The 20,764-nt window shown below is 47.7% G+C and overlaps 1 long non-coding RNA gene across 4 annotated transcripts in view; it reads left to right on the top strand.

Moving 5' to 3' along the window:
• The window catches only part of LOC114842547 (uncharacterized), a 93,203-nt gene that overhangs the window by 37,705 nt on the left and 34,734 nt on the right, over window positions 1–20,764 (top strand). For 2 of the 4 annotated variants that reach the window (XR_008692844.1, XR_008692843.1), the window contains 2 exons: window positions 11,323–11,492; window positions 12,106–12,261. The exons of 1 other annotated variant lie outside the window; for it this stretch is intronic. This is a non-coding gene — a long non-coding RNA (uncharacterized LOC114842547). Of the gene's footprint in view, window positions 1–11,322; window positions 11,512–12,105; window positions 12,262–20,764 lie in introns of those variants that run through there. One more of the 4 variants, XR_008692846.1, reaches the window with a different exon arrangement.

The following is a 20,764-nucleotide window of genomic DNA, read 5'->3' as shown; positions in this document are numbered from 1 at the left end:
AGTAACGTGACTGTGTTCGCAGTGGCACTTTGTGCGAGTGCTTGACTAGCCCGCTGGCAGTCCTGATCTGGAGCCTACTGAAAACGTATGGCACTTCATGAAAGGTAGAGTTAGACAACGGCACCCATGGACTGTTGAGCAGCTGAAGCTCACGTTCTGCTGGGAAGCTGCCACAGTCAGTATCCTCAGCTGAAGGAAGGGAGATGTAGCAGTGGTTAGCATTTAAAGTGTCTAAACCCATCCGGGTCCAAATATTAACATGATGAGAATATGCTATTACTTAGCACAAGCATTAATAAACAAACAATTTGCCACTTACTGTTGTCTGACATCACAAGGTTAAAGCTGGGTTGGTTGTTTTTTAGCTGAATCCACCTGTGTCCCACCTCATCCGCCGCTCCAGTTACATTCAACCTTGTCCAGTTCAGTCCGGTCCCATCCAGGTTAGTGCCTCAGCTGAACGCAGCCCTGTCCGGCTGAGGACTGAACAGGTGGTATGTGACAGCAGGTATGAACCAACATCAAAGGATCCAAAGAGAGAGAGCGGTCGAGAGAGAGAGAGAGACTCGAGTGACAGATCTGCAGACAAAAGCCAGGATAAGGGAAGGAGAGAAAGGAAACGGAGCTGGAAATAAGGAGCAAACGTAGGTGTGGGCTTTAACTGACAGGGGAATAGAAAGGCGGAGTGAGTGGGGCTGTGGGGTGTCGGGGTGCTACGCGGGTTGGGTGCTTGTCTCTGGACCGACAGCTTGTGTGCTTAAATGTGGTGAATACCAATTGTTCTGCAGTGATAAAAGTCCACGGCAAAACTCCAAAATCTCTCCTAACAAAACACATCTCTTTATCTCTGCCTGCCTCCGTCTCTCTCTCCCCTTCCGCACAGCTTCCCTTTGAATGCGTTGACTTTGTGTGTGTGTGTGTGTGTGTGTGTGTGTATGTGTGTGAGGTTGGGCCTGTTACTGCAAACTTTTAGCTGTCTTGGAACACATTTCTTCAGAGCCCCTACTGTTTTCTGTCCAAAGCAATGAATGCATACTTGCAGTGGTTTAATTTAGCCTATATGTACAGCACTGTATACATTCCCTTACACACACACACACACACACACACACTACCACCTCTATAGGCAGCTCTCTGCAGATGATGTCAGGTGAATGTGGACATTGTTTAACGAGCCCTGGGACCATGAAAGAGAGGAGAGGCGGAGCTAGGGGACAATAAGAGAGAGGAGTGGAGGAGGTAGAGGACACAACAGAAGGGAGGAGGAGGAGGAGGAGATGGATATGGTGAGCATACAGTAGGCCAAAGGAGGGGGAAGGGTGGAGGAGGAGATGAGGAGAAAGATGGAAAAGGAGACACAGGATGGAGGAGAAGGGGAAGTGATGCGGGATGGAAATCCGTTGGAGTAAGACAAAGCAGGAAGGGGATAACGAAACAGTGGAGAGGACGTGAACATGGAGGACATCCAGTCACAGGAGGGAGGTGGGGGAGCGAGAGAAAGTCACGAGGGAAGCAGCGGCGAGAGTGTAGAGGAGAAACATGGGGGGATGTATGTTATGTGTCGCCCCAGGACAAGTGAGAAAGGGATGAAGAGGAGCAGCATGGAAGGAGACAAAGGGGACAGGAAGTGGCTCAGACAGGCTGGAGCTTATGCGTCATGTAGCCTATGGAAACCTCCGGACAAGGTGAGGAGGAGACGAGCAGGAGGTGAAGGGTAGAGGGGGACGTCTCCCCCCCGACCTCTCCTCTGCTCTCATTTCGCTGCTCTCCCCTCCTCTCTTGCCATGTAATATTAGACTACTAGGGGGGAAAACCTCTGAAGTCAGCTCTTCTCGTGGCTTTTGCTGTTCTCCCTCTTTACGCATTATGTCACGTTATTCACGCTCACAAAGTGGAATGTGTTGCAGAGTTCACTGGTTGTGATTACACGCGCCCCTGCATCCGTAGCGGCTGATTCTATGCAGGTCTGAACGCGGACGTTGATCAAACCAGAGAAGAAACCGTCCTGCATTTGCTTTTTTGTTATCACCCAGGAAGTGTCTGACAAGTAAATGTACAATAGCTCTAATTGCAGTGCAGCTTCAAAGATGCACCGATGGCTGCAGGATTCTGTAACGGCCACTGAATCCAGCGTGGACAGACACATGCGCAGCAGGAACAAAGGCCGCTGCGTGCTTTATTGGATCTGTCTGCTTGTTCCAGTCTCCTTGGCCTCAGAGCCTCTAGTCTTTCCCTCTGTTCATTTAAGTCCTGAATATAAACTGTCACTCAGTCCATCAGCCAGAGTATGACTGCCTCTTGTGTGTGTGTGTGTGTGTGTGTGTGTGTGTGTGTGTGTGTGTGTGTGTGTGTGTGTGTGTGTGTGTGTGTGTGTGTGTGTGTGTGTGTGTGTGTGTATGTGTGTGTGTGTGTGTGTGTGTGCGCAGGCATTGTGACACTGTGCACACCGATGCTTGTGTATACATATTTGTATATGTGTGTGCTCCTGCGCTTGTTTGTATTTGAAGCTGTCAATTTGTCTTGCCCAGCTCCATCCAAAAAGACAGACAGCCCATTGAGGCGTATGCTGCAGAGAAAAATAACAACTCCAACTGACAAACATACTTTAGTCAGCGTGCAAACACACACCCCGAGACAGAGAAACGGGGTTTTGCATTTAAATTGAAGCTATAGTTTACTTTCTATACTTAACGTTGTTTTTCTCTGTGAAATTGTCACTCCGCTCTCTTTCATACTAGTTAATTTCGAGCATTGATTAATGCTGCTCTGAATGGTAGGCAGCCTCTCCCCGAGGGCGAGGCTGTGGTTGTTCTAGCTTGAATGAATCTGGAACATGCTCAGCTGCAGAAGGCTGCGTTTAGTGCCCATAAATGCTGTCATTCTGTCTGCACGTCATGTTGCGGCGGGAGGTCAAGCGGCGCGTTCAAGATTTTGTGAAGCCATGCATTGTGACAGAGTGTTTGCCTGGCGTCATGTGTGTGAGTGAGTAAAACCTCCAGTTAAATATGTGTCTTTCTCTAGAATGCGCCTACACAGCTACGGTGAGATAAACACACGGCCTGCTCTCTCAAGCTTCTATAAGCACCTAAACAACATGACACGGACCCAAGTACAGTATTTGAAGAGCTCTAACGGTATGGTGGCATGTGTGCATCGTTCATGGTCAGCAGTGTTCACACAAGCCAGTTTGAAGACCTGAGGTGGATTTTCTGGTCTAGCATCACTACACTGACAGAAATCAAGCTCTGAAGAGCCTGGGGAACACTTCACGGCCCAAAAGGCGCTACCGCTGTACACAGAACCGATGAAGAGCCGGAGGCCCTGCTCATCAAAGTCAATCATTAAAAGCCTGGATCTGCCAGCTTGCTGGGTGGCCCCTGCTGGAGCTCTGCACTCGGCCTCCGTGCTCATGGAAGCTCCGGCAAAGGTCAGCAGCTGCTGCACGTGTGGAGGTGGCTTTGAATGACTCAGCTCTCGTTCTGTTGTCTCTTCAGTGTGTTCATACAGTAGTCCTGTGATACGGCCACAGAATCACCTGTTACAGGAAGTGCAAACAGGCACAGAAGAAGAATGAGAACGCAAGCAGGTGGTTCAGACTGCAGGAATGACCCCAGTTCATCACTGATGCTAGAGTGATAGAAAATCATACCTTCCTATCTGCTAATCTTTTTCATTTGCCTCTTCTTTATTCTAACTCCCTCTCTCTCTTATTAATGTTTCTCTTAACCATCTATAACTTCCCTCTTTCTTGTTTTGAATAGATCTTCAGCTTCCCTTCCCTGCCCTCCTCATGTCTGCAAGCGATAACAGGGAAAATCTATGGACACTAAATAAATGATGAATTATTTCCATAGGTAGCTACACCTATAGTGAACTATGCTGCTGAGAATGATGAAAACAAAAGCAATAAATCAAAGCAAATCCACAGGTCAGAGGCACTAGTCCTGCAGAAATATTCCACAGTCATGTCTCCAGAGAGGTTTGTGCCACTGAAATAACTAGGGCCTCGTGTGTCTGAGCAACAGTTTAATGCTACGGCTGTAACCGCTCGATTTGACTACCTGTACCCAGGCTTCTATTGTTGTGTGCCAGGCTTGGAGTTGTCAAGTGTTAAATACATTCAGCCTATACCTTGTATTCTAAATGCGTTCCACTCCTGTATTACTGAGATTTTCGACAGAGACCAGGTATGAATATTAAAATCATCCGAGGCTGGCGGTGTTTGTGCATTGTAAACACATCTGTCACAACTGTTTAATTGGTAAACAAGTCTGACCGCTTTGTGTTGGTTTGTAAACAGCCATGTCCCTGCATGATATGAGAGGTCATTAAACTAACCTACGGCTCTGCCTGCTCAATCTGAACCGTCTGCACACAGACACATTTACATTTAAATTACAGGTGACGACATTATTCAGTGCAATTTGCCGAGAAGCAAACTTATTTCCTTAGATCATCACTATTGCCAAGTCGTTTGACCTTAGAGACTAATGATTGGGGGAAGACAGGAAAAAAGAGAGTTTTACAAGTAGGAGATGAAGAGTGATGTAGTGGAATCTGGTGGGGCTGAAGGTTTGGGTTGTAAAGTTACCAATACAGGAACATACTGAATGATACTACTGTAAATGCAAAGTGATTTACTCGTAAAACTGATCTGAGGAAGACAAATCAAACCAAACCCTAAAGAGCTGCGCTCACTCCTCACCTTGGATGAAATAAGTCTGTTATCCACGTCTATTATGATATAATAGGTCTTGTGCCGCACAGGATCCCAAACAGAGGGAATGTACTGTCTTACCCAAGGGCTCAGGCCAATTTAAAACATATTAGTGTTGATGTGTGGGCAACTGAGAAAATGTAGCTGCTCAGCCTGAGACACAGGCCAGATAAAATATCCTGGAACAAACAGGATTAGGAGGCATCCATCAACCACAGCAGCACATTGCAGTTCATTTCCCACAGTGGTGGTGAGCTGTGTGTTAATACTGTCGTATCGTACAAATACTTATGCTTGAAGTGCTGTTATTTAAATGCACTGATACTTATAATCCATTTCAGTGCATGTAAAGAAGTGTGTGTGTGTGTGTGTGTGTGTGTGTGTGTGTGTGTGTGTGTGTGTGTGTGTGTGTGTGTGTGTGTGTGTGTGTGTGTGTGTGTGTGTGTGTGTGTGTGTGTGTGTGTGTGTGTTTTGGGGGGGCAATGAATAACAAAACAGGAACTGCAAAAAAGCTTGTCAACACTGATGTTTGCGTGTTTGAGAGTTTTACTGTGTGCACACAAGCAAAGTGGCAGCATATTTTATACTGTGTGTGTGTGTGTGTGTGTGTGTGTGTGTGTGTGTGTGTGTGTGTGTGTGTGTGTGTGTGTGTGTGTGTGTGTGTGTGTGTGTCAAAGTGGCAGTGATCCATTGACCTGACAGCTCTTCCTGAGGGAGTGCACACATCCCTGTCATTACTGCAGCACCTACTGCTGATTGACTGCTTTCAGCACCACTCAGGAGATGTCAGTCAGTCACACTGTTGATTTGGAGCCAAAGTCCACACACTTGAGTGGTGCTGACGTTACAGACCAGTCGCTGACGAGTTCTGAAGTCCGCCGGATTAACACCGTTTTATTTCACAGTTTGCGAACGGCCTACAGAATCAGAACACCGAGCTCCACTAAATATGTTCAGGTTTTATCAGGGAGGTCCAGACTGTCATTTTAAATCAATTCTATGCATATGAGCAACGTTTGACCAGAAACATATCTTTGATGTTCAGAAAAAAAGTTGACTGTTTTATAAATTGTCCATTTTTAGACGTCTCTGTGCGGGGAGGCGTTTTGGGGCACTTTGTTCCGGTTGATCAGTCACATGAACACTATGGCTAAATTGCTTCACTGCCCAGAGTCTGTCCTGGGGCTTTGCTCAGAACACACGGCCCCTCAGGACCCCGCAGATTAGGAAATGCAGACGTTATGGTTCCGTTCAAGCTCCCGGTCAAAGTCCCACCACACGCGCGCCAGAATACCCCAACGCGAGATAATCACGCAACTGTGTGTTTGGCTCCATCAACCCAGCCCTGGCCTGAGCACTCTGGTGTTGTCTATTTGTGAGACTGAGTGGTGTGACTAATCCCGTGTGCTCCTCCGTCTGTCTCGTGTCCTCCGTTGTCAAGACATCTCCCCTCATACAGTGTGCGCAGCTCCCTGACACGTCGCTCTCAGCTCCGTCTACTGTATGTCTGCTCGTTGCCCTCTGCCTTCAGCCCCCCCAACCAACCCCCCCCCCACCACCACCACCACCCTCCTGGTAATCCTCCGTCCTGTCCGCCTCACCTCTCCAGCTGCAGCGCTGCCCGAGGCCAGGCGTCCGATTGGTCACAGGTGTGAACAATAAAGAACACAGAGCCGTGCAGGGGACACAATTAACCTTTTTTAACGTACTCACAACAGTACTAGTGCAGCCACAGTACTAGTATTACTGTGACACGTTAAATCTAAGAGCCTGAGACCAGAAACTCTCAGAACACTTATTGCTACCTTTCAACACAATGCAGCGATTTCAGCTTGTTTCTTTAAAATGTTCTGATCAACAGCTTATGACACAGGTTATTAAGCACGGAAACTCCAATATCACACACACAGGTTTTTTTGAACTGCAGCCTTGTAAAGGATTGGTCTGCTCAGCACCTTCACATCTGATTAATTGACTTGTCAGCACAGTATTTTTATCCTGCTCCCCTGTGTGTGTGTGTGTGTGTGTGTGTGTGTGTGTGTGTGTGTGTGTGTGTGTGTGTGTGTGTGTGTGTGTGTGTGTGTGTGTGTGTGTGTGTGTGTGTGTGTGTGTTGCGGCTACATGTGTGTCTGCAGTCCTTCCCAGTGTCCTCTCTGTATTGGTCTCTACTCCCTCAGCTGTGGAGCAGTTCAACCTATAGCAGAGTCTGTGAATGGACCTTGTTGGAAATAATGCAGATAATTGTTCCACAGATATAAATAATATTGCACCTACAGTAACACAGCTTAAATGGTATTTAATTAAAACCTTTACAGCTGCAGCTAACACACAGTTTTTCTTGGGGAATTTAAGAACCTCTCCAAGGATTTGACTCGTACAGTAGGCGCATATTAATAATGAAGCAGAGGAGCTACGTAGACGGCCTGGAGAATGAAGGGAGGGGACAACCTGCGTAATGCTCAGCGCCAGCTTCTCTCATCCTCTGCTAAAAACCTCAGCCACAGGTTTTTGACCTGCTTAAACCATCTACTGATTTCTATCCCGATATCTCATTCTTGGGCTGAAGATTCACATTTAATACGTCTGCACTAAAACCTAATCACATGTGCAACATGACACTTTATCTGGTCTGTGTTTCTCAGCTGCAGGTGTAAGAACAGTTCGAAGGTAAAAGTGCAATCATCATTTTATTATGAGTAAAACTTGGTACCAGATACTGATTTCCTTGCTCTGACTGCAACACTCTCCACCACGCAGGCCTCATTAAACTATTAAAAACAACAAACATCTGGGTTTCTGGCTGCCACATATTGCTACAATGTGTTGCAGCATTAGCTAATTAAAAACTCTGTACACACACACACACACACACACACACACACACACACACACACACACACACACACACACACACACACACACACAGGTCCTATACAAACACTCCTGATTACACTCAGATACACACATAGAGGAGCCAGCCTGCACACACGCATTAAATATAGACAAACATTAAGGAGTTGGAGGAAATTAAGAGAAACACATAGAACTTCAAAACTCCAATTCCCAACCTCCCACTGGGGCAATCCCAGCTCTTTTCTTGTCTTCAGAACCAATCAGGAAGGAGCTAAATGAGCCTCAGTCATCAGAGGACTGACTGATTGGTTTGGGGCTTTGAGCGAGAGATAAGCACTCAAAGGGAAACACATTCAACCTCAAGCAAGACTTCCCAGTTTGACACCACATGCTGAAAAGCGTTTGTTTACACAGGCTGACATTTAGACTGAAGTGGCTGAATCTCAGCTGAGTCATATGAATGCATGTTAAAGACGGATCAGGATCTGAAAGGCAGCTGTGTCGGGTCGGGCTCTGACTGCAACCGCTAATTTGTCCGTACTCACCACACTGGCATTAGCTCTTTGCAGCTTGTGCCCACGGGGATGTTACCTCTTCAGCATCCTTTGTCACATGCAGCCACTAAAGGCTGATTAGAATCATTCGCAGGCAAGAATCATTGGATTCAAATAATATCACACAAGGAAATTAGAAATCTGATGAACTCATACAACTATAAATCAGCAAATAAATGAAATAAATGCATAAAGAAGAAATAATCAACCTCAGACATGGATCCTTTACAGGCTCAGCAACATGTGGACTGATGAAGGATTTATCATTATAGTAGGCATTACTCATGTTAAAATTAAATAAGAAGTCACAAAATGTCAAAGAGCAGAGCATCAGCATCGTGAATTCTTCAGCACAGTGTTTATTCTCTTCTTGTGTCATTCATCATCTGCTGTGCAAATCCACCATCAGTTAAACCTCAATGCGGATGCTGCACACTGCGCCAACGTTATCCCACTTTACCGAACAGCCACGTTTGTCTGTGTGTGTTTTTGTTTGTGCGCTTTGTCCTTGATGAAGGTGAATCATACAGCAGCCTCGGGAAGAGATTAATTGGCCAGAGACGCTCTGAAAAAAGCTAAATATGGGAAACACCCGTGTGTGTGTGTGTGTGTGTGTGTGTGTGTGTGTGTGTGTGTGTGTGTGTGTGTGTGTGTGTGTGTGTGTGTGTGTGTGTGTGTGTGTGTCAGGCTGGAGGCACCTCTTTTAACCAGCAGTGGTTCACAGATGCTCCTGAAAAGTGCTGGCTGCTGTTTAGACTAATGAAAACATTTTTGCTGCCAAACCTTTGCTGCTAAAAAAAATAAATCCTTCTACTTCCAGCGGGTTCTAAGTTTACTGTGAAAAACAATTGTACATTAAACATAATAACAACGCTACACAGAGGCGAATGAGTGAATTATACATGGCCTCTGGTACAGTTGCTGCTGTGGTTCAGTGTTGGTATGATGAACCTTCTCTCCTTCACCCTCTGAGCAGAATCTCCTGCTGCAGCTCCAGTCTGACCTGTGCCTGCAGACAGATGATGACAGGCCTGATCCAGCCTACATCCATCAATAAAGTATCCCATTACATCCCAGTCACCTCCCTCGTGCTCGCATATTCACCGATCAGGCACCTGCCTGTGGTTGGACCCCTTTTTACAGCCAGATTAGCCCTGACCGGCCGAGGCACGGCCTCCACGAGACCCCTGAAGGCGTGCTGTGGTTCAGTATCTGCACCGTCATGCAGCTTCAGGCTGCGCTTGCTTTATGTGTGAGAGGCGTCAGCGTGTGGACAATTGTCACAGGTGTTGTGAGGTGTTAGCTGGTGAAGTTACTGTAGATGTTTTCGCTCCCTGGCTGCTTCACAAACAGACCATTCATAATTAACAACGGCTCCGTCTGCATTCTGATCCACTCTGCTTTAAAAGGAACAACTGTCACCATTAGTTAGAGGCATAAAGGCAAACACACCCTTTCCCTTCAAACACTCGTTGCCGTTATGTGATGTAAACATAGAAACAGGATGTGTCTCCAGAACCTGGGTTCCGTCCTGTGTCCACGGCTGAAGTCTGCCTGTGTCAAACAGACTGAAAAGACACACCTCCGCTTACAGAAGGTCATAGGATCCACACTGAGCAGCCGTTTCTACCTTTGAATGCATTCCTTAGTGACTGTACAGGATGCTTTAGCACCGCACACACACACACACACACACACACACACACACACACACATACGCACGTACACACACACACACACACACACACACACACACACACACACAGGGAGAAAGTGTTTCTCCTTCACTCTCTCGCTCTCAGCCCCAGCACCACACACATTTTGCCTCTGGCTGCAGACTGAACAGTGAATGGTTTTATAACGTATTTAGTGGGAATACATTCAGCAGTAAATACAGGAAGTTTCCACCTCAAGCTTCTCTCGATACAAGCAACATGTTTCTAGAGGTTTTAACAACCAAGCTTTAAAACGGGCCTGCTCTATCACCTCAACACTTTATGGTTTGTTTTCCAATCAACTTTTTTTTAAAGTCTGAAGTTGTTAAAGAAATCTGACTGCTTGGTAAAAAACAAACATTATGACTGCTGCTCTTTGGAAGAAGAACTGACGGAGTTTAGCATTTGTTTAACTTGTGATTGGGGCCCTGACACACATTATAAGCGCTGCTTAACAAGGTGGTGCAGGAGGAACGTTTCACTTAACCTCACAGACTAATTAGCTGCTGTGTGTGTGTGTGTGGGGGGGGGCTACATCTATATTAATGCTCGTTATTGCTGGTCTCTTCTTCACCTCCTCTTCTCCTCTTTACGCTACACTAACCTGTGCAGGTGAACTACAAGCCCACTGTATGTGTGTCACTCAACTGGGCCTGTTTTAAGCAGCAGCGCGAGCCTATGTTTAATGGATGTGTTGCTGTGTGCGATGCCTGTATCAGAATCCAGGACAGTTGTCATGGGGGCCAGACTGATGGTGCAACAACAACCGTTGATTGTGCTGAATGTTTCTGTTGAGGAAAAAGTAGTTCTATTCCTCTGGGCCTCTTCTCCTCCCTCCTTCCCACCCCCACCTCCCCCGTTTTCCTTCTCCCCCCCTGCTTTCTCTCCTCCCTTTCTGCCCCATCCCACCCCCCTTTGTTCGTTCCCCCTCTCGCCGCTCCTCCGCAAATCTATAGGCAATCGTCCTATTGCAGCGGTCTAATTTAAATGTGGAACAAATGTTGTGACAGACTGACTGGATAGCAGTCCTTACCCGCTGAGTGAGAGCTGAATTATCCTGCCTGAGTGAGCTGCTGACACGCACATATTGAGAGAGAGAGAGAGGGAAAGTGACAGAGATAGGGGGCGCAGGTCTCATCTGGATTCAAGCGACCTTTCTGTCTGTCTATTAGTCACCATGGAAGCCAGTAATTCCCTAAATCCACTATAGAGAGACATTCACACATGTTGACTTGAACTTGTTTGTCGAGTCCCTTTATTTCTCAGTGGTTCCTGTGATGCGTGCGGACACCTGTTGATGGAACCTGACTCCCCCTCCGTCTAGCTCCTCTAGTCCAACGTCTGCTTGTTTGTCGTCCGTCCTCCTGAGACTGTGCATGTTTAAAATGCAATCTTAGAGTAAATGGACTATGTTGTGTCACCAGCAAAAGAAGAAGATAAAGAAAAAGTGCGGAGAGAATTTGTCTGTTTCCTCCTTTTTTAGTTTGCATTAAAGCCTTTAAGATCATGGTGAATCTGGAGCCTTGTTCACAAACCGCTGGAAGACAACGCAGGCTGTGTGTTGAAAAGTGCTGACTCAGCCGGCGACTCAGCGAGCGAGAGGCACAGCCGCCGCGTTTGCCCGTCTCTCCAGAAGAAGCGGCGGCTGTTCAGGTGCGTGCAGAGCAGTCAGGTAATCCTTCAAGTCCCATTTACTGCCTTTGCGCGCGGATCGCAGCTATTCGAAAGCGCTTCGCCCCCAAAAAAAAGCCTCTAAAAAAAAAAAACAACAACAATAACTTCCCAGAAAGATTATCTTGCACCAAAATGGGTCCCAGCAGCAAAGCGTTCTCTAATTGTTCACTGCAGACAAAACAGTTGTTTATCAGAGAATTGGTGTTGTTGTAAGCCACAGTGTTTTTATTTTGGGTCATTCAGCCTGGATGATCCAGATTGCTGCTGTTACAATAACAACACATCAATGTTTAATAGTCTGCAATGCAGTGATAACGCTCCTGATAGTCACCCTCAAATCTGTGTGTATGCGTGTGTGTGTGTGGGGGGGGGGGGTTTGCACGTCAGCGACAAATAGACCCGGAGAAAGTAGGATGAGGAGAGGAAGGCGTATTTGTCTTAAATGCATTAGAACAACGCATGCACTGTATGTAAGTCAGCTTCCTTAGTGATGCTTCATTCCCACAATCAGCTTCAAAGTCGCCGTGTTATTTCTGGTCATCGCGGAGCTGCCAATCCTGTTTCATAACAATTTGATTCATTCTGCCAACAGGGACGATGATAAGAAAGATGACAGTGCTGCCAAGTCCTCAAAGAGCAGACTACAGAAGACACAACATGAAACATTCAGCAGAAATTGGCAACTGCTTTTTTAGTGTAAATAAATCAATTAGATGTACAGTGCCTGGAATAAAGCGCATTTTCCAAGGCTGTGGGCCCGTTTTCTGGTTCAGAGCTGCTGGTGCTGTTGCGAAATGGAGCTCGTTTGGGTGGAAAAACCAAACAAGGACACTGAATTTCCATAAATTTGGGGGAAAAAAACATGCATTTCTAATATTAAAAAGCGCTGCTGTTCACAGCACAGTGCGCAGAGCTCTGTGGAGTGACTTCAGCTCCTTAACCTTCACAGTGAGTTCAGCTCCTGTGGCCTGTTGACTGTGGATCACATGCTCGCGCTGCTTCTGGCTTGCTGGTTACAGGTGACGCCTTCTCCCTCGCCGTGTACAGGAGCGACGCGTGTTCGCCTAGAAGGTCTGCAGCTGCTGCTGCGCGCGTGGGACGCAGCTGCGTCGCTTCCCGATCCGAGCCGCGCTTGGAAAATGATTCCAAACTCGGCGGCTGACTTTGTCACTGAGGCCTAAGGCGCACGCGCGCATACACACACACACACACAAACATACACACACAGACACACACACACACACACACACACACACACACATACAGGTGATGCCATGTATGTCTCCCCCCCCCCCCCCCCCCCCCCCCACACACACACACACACACACACACACACACACACTGACAGACCGTCGTCTCTGCTTCCTAGCGGTGTTCGCTGTTTTGGTGGCGCATTTAGGAAAAACAACAAGACGCTCAGGCGAAGTGAATTGACCCAAATTGGGTGCGCTCGGAGGAGGAGGAGAGATGAGCTCATTAAATTTCATTTGAGTGGTTTGCAGCTGACGTGGACCACATTTCAAGGGAGCGTGTCGCCGGTTTGATGTCATGGTTCCGTGTGGGTCACGGTCCAAGTTCAGGCCCGTCACGTTGCGCGTCTTTGGCGTCCCCTCCTTCGCTCCTCTGTTCCTCCTCCAGCGCTCGCCCTTTAGATCTTTGTCGTATCTGTTTTGCCACTTGCTCCCCGTTTGTGTGTTCGTGTGTGCGACCATGACTAACGGGTCACTGCTGCTCAGCGCTGCAGCCAATCCCTTTAGGTCCTCGTCTCTGCTGCTTGTTTAGCGACCTTGACAGCCTCTCTCTGTCCCTCTGAGGCTCCCCCTCTCTGCTCCTGCTCTCTCTGCGTCTCCCCCGTTCTCTCCCCCTTTCCCTCTGATCTTCTCCCCTCTCTCTGCTCTTGCTCTCTCGTCCTGGTCTCTCCCCTCCGCTCCATGCTCAGCATCCTTGACGGCCTCCCTCCATCCCTCTAGGTCGAATCATCGCCGCGAGCTCTTCCTCTCTCCCGTCTTGTCACAGGACCGTTTGTCTTCGCTTCCTCCACAAACTGTCACCATTTCGCCTTTTTGCTGCCAGTGATTCATGTCAGAGAATTATATTGTTACCCTGTCCGATACAAACTCAGTGTAATGTTCAATGAGTCGTGTCGTTATTGAGCTACGTGAGATGTTTGGCTGTGCCTCGAGGGTTGATGCTGCAGAATTAAAGTACATCCAGTCTCAGCGTAATGTAGAACGGGAAAGGTTTTAATTATTTTGTGAAGCCTCACACAGATCAGAGCTGACGGTACAGTAAGGGTGACCCGCTGGTGTTTGATGGACACTGTGAGATCGCCGTGGGACGCTGGGAGAGGCAACCGCAGCGAGCGGCCACTGTTTTTAATCATAACCACAGACGCCGCTCGCCTTTGCACCTGCAGCCACGCGCTCCCCGCAGTTTAATGCTTGTGATTTTGTCACAACAGTCATTACGAGGAAAGACTTTATTAAAGCTGCTGCGACTGAGTTTTACTCCTACTGAGTGTTGTGACTCCCACTTGGAAATAAACTCTGAAATCACTTCAAACATCGCCTAGTGTAAGATCAGCATGAGCCAGCAAACTCTTTGACTCACCTCCTCCCGTTCGTCTCTCTCCTCCCTCATGCCTCCTCCATCACTCCTCTCTCCCCCCTTAACCTCCCCACATCCCCTTTCTCTCATCTTAAACACTCTTTGTACTTGAACCTCTTTTCTTCCTCCTCTCCCTCCTTCCCTCTGTCGCTGTCCTTTCTTCTCCCTTCCTCTTTCTCTCACTCGTCTCCTAATCCCTCCTCTCCACCCTAATTTAAACTCTTTGAAGCCTTCAATAAGGCTCCATAATAAGCTTCTCCCTCTTCAGGCAAGGCAAGGGAGCAGCCTCCCAGTTGAATTTTGCCGCTGTGTGAGTGCTGGCGTGTTTGTGTGTGTGTGTGTGTGTGTGCGTGTGTGTGTTCTCTGTTTATTAGCGTCTCTATTTGTGAGCTTTCCTCGCCGGTGTTTGTGCGTAGTGAGAATGTAAACGCTGCAGGTAGCCTTAAGGGGAACACAAGACCATACTGAGGAACACGTTAGAGGAAGTAAGTAGGTTATTGATGCAAACCCTTCTGCTGCAGCAACAATTCGCTTTTATTAAGTTCAATTCAGTGATGTTTAGCGAAAATTGGAACGTAGAGTGACACCACAAAACCTTCTTAGAGGAGAGGTAAGGTGGGAAACGCACAACTAGTGCATCTGAAATGAGAGGCGCTGACCAGAGGCCCAGAGTACCTCCGCTGAACCAGAAGGCGGGTACAGCTGTGTAAAATGTGAGATATCACAGCTTTAACCTGCACCTGGTGGATAAATAAAAACATAATAAATCAGCCCAGTATCTGTTTTACCTTTAATTACTTTAAACACAAAACGGGGACATCACACTTGTGTCTAATAGCATTTGTGGTTCCAGAGGGAGTCTGTGTTATTAGTGATAGTGTGTTTACTGTCATTGTTTCACTTTAAGCATCAGTGAAACACACACACACACACACACACACACACACACACACACACACGCACACACGCACACACACGCGATGCTGCATGGGTTTATCTTCATGATGATAGTAATCAGTTTGAAGCCCACTGGCTGCAGCGGCAGACTGCTTGGTAGTCATTACCGTTAGCTTAACAGTTTACACCCGTTAATCAAATTAGCAAGTCACACACACAGGCGCGTCGCCGACACGAGAGCGGCACGCTAACACACAAACACGCGCGCACGAGATGTAAACATGTAGAAGGGCTCAGAGATTAATTATCTGTGTCCTAGAGCAGCGACGCAGCCAGAGACAGGACGCTGGAGCCGGGGAAGGAGGGAGATCTCCGCGATATGAAGGAGATAAAAACGGAAAGATGATGAGGAGGAGATAGAGACACGGAGAGCTGGTGGGTGGCAAAGACTGACAGGAACAAAGACGCGTGCAGGAGCTGAACTTGGGCTTCTTGTGTTAAAGCCGAAGTCTCAGAGGTTCCCAGCAAATAACAGACAAACAGTGACAACCAGAGCAGGGAGCCTGGAGGCGACGTGAGAACTCCTAGTATCTGCATTTGTTTGCATGTCTTGGCTCAAGGCCAATATTTGCCTCATTGATAATGGGAGGTTTTGTTTCCAGTAACAATGGGGAGTGGTAATGAATCAATAGATGTGATAGTGTGGACACTGAGGACCAATACAATGCCAATGTATGGAGAAGGGTTGCGTTTAAAGTCCCTAAATCTGTACGATGTTTATGGACGAATGGATGGACTGTAGTTATTACAGCACACGGTAGTTACTGCCTCCTTGCTGCAGGAGTTTCCTCTTGTTTACACTGTGTGAATATTTACATGCACGCCCACTTGAAGACTGCAGCCGTGCAGTGCCCGTCTACGGGTTAATTGAGTCAGCGGAGACGAGAGTTTACAGAATCGGGCCCGATGGGCTTCAAAAAGCCCAACTTCCCTCATGGCAGGGGCCCAAAAACAGCTAATCACACGCGGCGCCGAGTGCTGTCTCGCAGAGAAAGAAGGATATTGTTGAGTACCTGTGTATCACTATAGTCAGTAATAACCAGGAGGTGCATAATACTGTACACCACAAATGAATGCGCGTGTCAGCACATCGCGAAGAGGAATGAAAACGTTGGTCGTCACTGCTCGTCAGCGTTTTATCAGGCGCTATATACCACACAGTCGCAGGGAAATAATCAGTTTGGCAAGCGACTCAATCCAATAACAAAAACAGAATTTACGCTGTCTATTTTTTCTTCAGCTTTCCACCAGCGAGGAAATGAGAAATGGCTTGTAATTGTTTTACAATTAGCGCGCGAGAGAAAACAATTAGGCGCGTCTCCGGTGATGTCACCGTCTCCATCGCGGCGCTGCATCCGCCGCTGTGGAGATCTGGACGTTTGTCCGCGGAGGAACTTTGAGCGGGAGTCGGCGTGAACGCGCGGACGCGGCGATCGGCCTCCGGACGCACGCGCAGCGAGGGGATGAGGCTAACTAAAGCGGCTGAAGCTCAGATTAGCGGCAGCCATCTAGTCTGTGATCCCATCTTACGCCTGCCGTGCGCTGGTTTTATCACGGCGCTACATAATGAATACACACTTGACCGCGTGCGCGCAGTCGCAGGCAGATTAGCGGCAGCCATTCATTTGCGAGGCGGTTTTGAATCCATCACTTGCTGCAGTGATTTGAGTAATCCTCAGATACTCGCTGCAGAACTGAGCCTATTCTCTGTCCATTATGTGCAGAGGCTCTGACGGCCGAAACCACTGGTTTCCTGAAACTCCTGCATGCATTTACAATCCATCCTCCAGGAAGTTTAAAGATGTTAAAACAAGGCTTGTTCATTTAATGTCCTGTACCACACGTTCACTTTGCCCCTCACCTGTTTGTGTACTTCCACGTTATATATTGTAAATGAAGCATTTTTTCCTGGTACTTTATCATAAAATGTGACAAAATGATTGATTCCAGCAGCGAGCGCTGTTCTGGTGGGTCACCGTTTGCTAAAGCGCAACCATCACACGTGACATATTTGCATGAATGTGCAGAAGCCCAAGCACCCACTGTGGTGGAGTGCACCGCACATGGAGACGGCGACACTCTCACTCAGACTGCAGGAGAGACAGAACCCCTGCCAAGCGCTAGGAAAACAGGCACGGAGCGAGGAGCAGAGGAAGGGCGTGAAAAAAAGACCGAAAAAGCTGGATGGTGGAGGCAACACCAGTAGAATGAGACAGAAGTGTGAGGATGACTTTAACTGAGAGGAGCTGGGGAAGAATTAAAGCCAAACTTCATATAAACGTCTTTGACCTTGGATACAGGTGCTGGTCTTGCAGCAGTAATATGTCATGTTAGCTGCCTGAGCACGGAGGTGCTACGTGCTAAAAACAGACCAGGTGCATCCTCTTTGAATCTCCCGACTTCCTGTTTGCTTCTCGTGCACATGATAACATTCGAGAACAGAGTTAAGGATCATAATGAAGCTTGTTTCAGAGCGGAGCAAACGCGCGGAAGTCATTTATTTTCACTCTCAGGGATGAGTGAGCTGCTCGTGGAGCCGGTAGGAGGCAGTCAGACGGACAGAGATGTCGCGCTAATTGTGGTCTACCCCCGGTGCGAGTGGAAATTAGATACTGAAATAACTACTTCCTGGTTCTATTTTCAGCAGAGGTCAGTGGCGGAGGAGTACGCCACGCTGGGATGTGCGATGTGGCCCCGTTGGTTTGACCCCCCACCTGCTGCGTATCCTTCACTCAAACACTGGAGGGTGTGTGTGTGTGTGTGTGTGTGTGTGTGTGTGTGTGTGTGTGTGTGTGTGTGTGTGTGTGTGTGTGCGTGTGTGCGTGCAAATACACATGCATAAATGCAACATACAAACAGGTGACTGTCAGAGTGTGTCCAGAGACTGTGTGCGTGTTTGTTTGTTTGTTTGTTTGTGTGGGTGACCTTGACTGGAAAAGCAAACGCACACACACGGTCCTGGCTCACGGTGATGTGTTTGCTGTCCACACGACAAGCACGCCGGTACTGTAGTTGAAGAACACATGATTTAGGTAAATGGACCACCCACACGCATGCGGATCACATCCCGCCTGTTAACACATGCAAATGGCCCTTCACAGTCATCACGCACAAATACACAAACAGATATACAACAATTGTTTAACCTTGCACAACACAGATACTGGTTCTGTCTTCTCTGCAGTACAGACGTGCTGTGGCATTGAGTCATCAGCCTGCATGTGCTTTACTCCTCTGGTCTGTGTCTCTCCCTGCAGGGTCTATAGTACTGTAAGTGAAGGTCACGCAGTCGTACAGTGCACATGTTTGCCAACCGAACACACACAAGCTACACAGTCACATGTTGGTGAAGTCCGTCGTGTAGCACGTTACTTTGTATTATTTTTGATGTGTTTTGAGATGTTAGTGCTCGCCTGTCTTTTCAATTTTCTGTAGAATATAGTGTGTGTGTGTGTGTGTGTGTGTGTGTGTGTGTGTGTGTGTGTGTGTGTGTGTGTGTGTGGCTGTAAGGGGCCCGGTTTTCCCCTCCAGGCTGGTTTGAATCGATAGCGCTGCAAAGTGCTGAAATAGCAGCCTGAAACACACACACACGCAGATAGAGAAGGGTGAGTCACTGGAGCTGAAAACATGAACAAGAATGCTGACTTCTGAAACAAGGCAAACACAGAGAGGCAGAAGGAAGCAGGGCGACAAAGAAAAGAACAGAGAGAGAGGGAGCAGCTTTGACTTCACACTAATTTCTGCTTAGTTAGTAATGTGAGATTGCTGCACGTGTGTGTGTGTGTGTGTGTGTGTGTGTGTGTGTGTGTGTGTGTGTGTGTGTGTGTGTGTGTGTGTGTGTGTGTGTGTGTGTGTGTGTGTGTGTGTGTGTGTGTGTGTGTGTGTGTGCCTGTGCCTGTGTGTGGCCCTTTATTACCATTTCCTTCTGTTTTCCATGCTCTCACACACCATTTGATTGACCTTAACATTAACCCTTTAGAGAAACATTGCATTCAGGTTTGATTACTTATAAAGCGATCGATGGACGGTGAGAGCTGCAGTAACAGTTTGGAGTTCATGCCTTACTTTTGCAGCTTTAGCTTTAGTCACGGGATCGTATAAATAGGAGCCTCTGGGCTTATATAGGATAGGAACATGCTACTGTATGTATTCAGGTTAAGTACTGCAGCTGCAGACACACAGGACCCAGATTCCCTGTTACCAGTTCAGGGTGAGTAAATGGGACCAGTTCATGGACCAGTATTTTCTGCATATCAGTAGCTCCTACACTTTACTTTAAAAAGTGAGACTGAAATCAGATCATCTTTGTTTAGAGCTACATGTCCATACTTTGAGTTTTAGCTTTGATGGTTGTTACAGCGCAACTCCTCTGTTTTGTTATAATGGTGCTGCTCACCACCAAACACGTGGCAGCGGACTTGTTTTAGCATCAGGTGGGAAACACACAGGTGTAAATAATACACTCAATGACCGCTGTCACGCTGCTCGCTGGGGAAAAAGAGCCTGACTCTGTCTGAAACCACCGCCACTTAGAATCCAATTTGATCCCACACCTTCAGAAAATCCCACAAAATGAAAAGTGTCCACTGTTCAATGTAAACTTTACTAAAGCTTTAATAAAGACAGCAAATCAGGCTCGAGCGTGTCTCGAAGTTGACTGTGCTGCCATTTGCTCCACTGCGGGGGTGAAAACGCCTGTTCTCATCCACCCATGACCACAAAGCGATGCTGCAGAGGCGAGCGACGGCGGGACCAGCAGAATGCAGCCTGTGATCACACAGTTTGCGTTTGGACGCACTGTAACGCTGCCGTTTTTGGGGGGGGGGGGTCGCGGCCGGGGCTTCTAAGTGGCGGAGGCATCGCCCGTAAGTCCTGCACGGTCCAGCTGTTTTATATTCGGGGCTACAGAGATAATCCTGTCGCGGCTTTATATTATATGCAGTAATTCAACAGGCCCGAGCTGAACTCCAGCAACAAGAGGCCCAGGCAACAGTGTCTGTGGGGGTGGATGGATGTGTGTGTGGCGTCAGCGTGCAAATGGTTGGCGGTATTAAACATTCACCTCACTCAGCTGCTGCTGCTGCCGCCGCCGTTAGACTCCCAATCTGGGTCAAGTCTCCCTCCTCTCCTCCCTCAGCTACCTCCATCCCGCCTTCCTCTGCTCCTCATCCTCCTCCTCCTCGCCCCCTCCCTCCCTCCTTGCCCACTCGCTCCAGCCTGTGAGTGCGCTCTCTCACTCACGTCTCAATTCCTTTTCATCCTCTTTTCCTCCTCTTACCTTCCATCTTTCCTGCTCCCTCCGTCGGCTCTGTCTCTTTCTTCCTTTTGTCGTCTCCCTCTCTCTGTGGAGAAGTGTTTGCTTAGCTACAGAGCTCAGGGCCAGGTCCATGCTTTCACCCTGCGTCTAAGTCAAATAAAGATGCCTATAAATTTTTGAGACATGATGAATCATTTCTGTTTTGTCCTCTCTCTCTCTCTCTCTCTCTCTCTCTCTCTCTCTCTTTCTCTCTCTCTCTCTCCTTTTTTTCTCTGCATGTATTGTGTTACGTGGACACACTGGTTTATTGCTGTTGTCGTGGGGACCTCTCAGCTGGAGGTGAAAGACCTGCTTCACACTTTTAGATTTAGTCTAGTGAGTGATTAGTAATAGAAAATAAAAACAAAAAATAGTACTTTTACTCTTTGCA

Source organism: Betta splendens, chromosome 16 (genome assembly GCF_900634795.4).
Source record: "Betta splendens chromosome 16, fBetSpl5.4, whole genome shotgun sequence".
Taxonomy (NCBI): domain Eukaryota; kingdom Metazoa; phylum Chordata; class Actinopteri; order Anabantiformes; family Osphronemidae; genus Betta; species Betta splendens.
Note: the sequence above shows the minus strand (reverse complement) of the source record. Positions and strands in the feature narration are given on the sequence as shown.